Here is a 2500-nt window from a genome sequence, read left to right as displayed (position 1 = left end):
CATTTGCGAATTACATGTTTCGTTTGATTTGGTTTATTTTTGAATTGAAAGTTTCGCTGTTAAAGCTTCTATGTAGGTGTCAAGGTCATCCATCAGCTCAAGATAGGTCCACCCCCCCTCATTCTCTCTCTCTCTCTCTCTCTCTCTCTCTCTCTCTCTCTCTCTCTCTCTCTCTCTCTCTCTCTCTCTCTCTCTCTCGTGAAATTATTTAATTTACAAGTTTTGAAAAAAAATGGCTAAAGTTAATACTAGACGGCGTTCTGTTATCTCAAATTTTATTTCATTGTTGGTGTTCATTTTTTTCTTCAAATTTATTACATATTGTGAAATTAGGGTTTTTGCTCGGACATCATGATGATATACATGATTGTTTGATAACATGGAATATCTATTTGGGAAGGTCACCTATATCCTGTGACGTTGATTAATACTTATTGCCAGTACTGCCTCTTCATGTATGATAAACCCTTAAAAAGGTGTGAGATTTATGGTAATTTGATTATACTTATAGTACATTGTGCGGGATATAATCTCTCGTTATGTACACTCGTAGGTGGTTTTGTACATGGTGATACAATTACTCAATGGTATAAGATTTTTTGTAAACAAAAGCGCATGCCTAATATACCGCATAGTGATTATAATAGGCTCCTTAAAACATTATACCCTTTGAAAATATTAATGTTTGTAATGGAAAAGGTTTTACAATTTTTAGTATTATAGCCAACTTCCTGGATATATTTATAGACTTTACTCATATTCAGGTAAAGATATTGTGGAAAATATTACAAGAAATCCAATCATAGCAGGAAAAGAAAAATACCAAGATACTTCCTAATAGAAATCCAGCAATGTTTTATATATAGTGGGAAATCACGGCGCCTTGTCCGCTAAACGGCATCCATTTAACAATTAGGAAAGTAAACGATAGAAGCGAAGAATGTCGCAATGGTCAGTGTTTTCTTTTTTAGGTCTTTGGCTAGCATGTAATTTACGAAATGAAGCTGACAGGTGATTGTGTGGTTACGTCCGCCTCCTTTATAAATGCATTTGATTTTATTACTTTTGTGATGATGCAACATCTTGGGAAACAACTTTATCTTATTTCCTACGATCCTTTTCATCCCGGGTGACAATTCCTTTTTAACTTTTATATACAATCTCATACTATAAGATTCTTCCCTTGTTAATTTATTTTCTTCATGATACAATTTGTCATGTGCCTTGGCTCATGATAAGAAACTCGATAGCCATAGATTGCCATTAATGGTAAAGATAAGAGGTCACCATATGTTTATTTTTAGCATCTTGATGTTCCTTTAGATTAAAAATTTCAAGTCCTCGATACTTAAACCTGATAGTATTACGTTCGAATATTCAAATCTACTAGGAACATTTATATTTTTTCTTTTATTAGGAAATATACTTTTACAATTCTTACAATTTATAATATAAATACATAATATATTTGTCTTTTTTACTAAACATATACTTAATGACAATTGCAACTTTTACAAAGAAATGATGAATGGAGAAGGAGAGGATGATGATTATTCATCTAATTATGTTTTTTAATAAAAACCCCATTGATTAGTTTTCCTCACTTTGCATCCAGAACCAGAAATAGGTAAATGGCAGCAAGTTTATATATGACATATCTGTTTTGACGTTGTTACTGTTTTTAGAATGATTTATTAATTTCTTATCATTTACCTATTTCCTTATTTCCTTTCCTCACTGGGCTATTTTTCCCTATTGGAGCCCTTGGGCTTATAGCATCTTGCTTTTCCAACTAGGGTTGTAGCTCGGCTAGTAATAATAATAATAATAATAATTTGAAGAAGGGATTTGGTCCAACTGGTTCGCCGTCTGTTATTCTTCGAGCACTTTTGGCTTTGAATAGAACGAGGGACTTTTTGTATCGACCACCCTTTTTCCCGTGGCCCCTTTATTGGCGTGAAAAGAATGGACGCGGCTTCGATTTACGAGTTCTGTTCTACTGAAGGATATGGTCAGGAGGACAAGAGATTATTGTCGGTTAAAGGGTATTAATAGACTTTTAAATGGTACGAGAATGGAATGCGGGATTTTTGCTCGATCGTGTTAGCTTCTTATTCAGATGTGGAGGGATTTTTAATTTTTTTTAAAGAAAAAATCTTTTTTTACACATAATAAATATGTAGTTTAAAATGTGAGAAAAAATGTGTAGTTTAAAATGTGGGTGTTTTATATACAGTATTTGGTAAGTGTTTAGTGTATTTTGTCTTAATTTTGGTAAATATTATTAGTTTGCAGCCGAGATGTTTCTATCTTTAACGTTGTGCAATATTCTAGTGTCGAGCTGAACTGAATTAAGGAAACTGAAATAAAGTTTGTCCACATCTGCTCAGTTAAATCTACTAAACAGTATATATTTCTATTGATATAGCAAATATTTTATGTTTTCCTGAATGCTTTTATCAATTAAACTTAAAAAAAAAGTTACTTTTGTTTAAAAACT

Source organism: Palaemon carinicauda, chromosome 6 (genome assembly GCF_036898095.1).
Source record: "Palaemon carinicauda isolate YSFRI2023 chromosome 6, ASM3689809v2, whole genome shotgun sequence".
Lineage (NCBI taxonomy): Eukaryota > Metazoa > Arthropoda > Malacostraca > Decapoda > Palaemonidae > Palaemon > Palaemon carinicauda.
The sequence above is the reverse complement of the archived record's forward strand: the minus strand, read 5'-3'. Positions refer to the sequence as shown.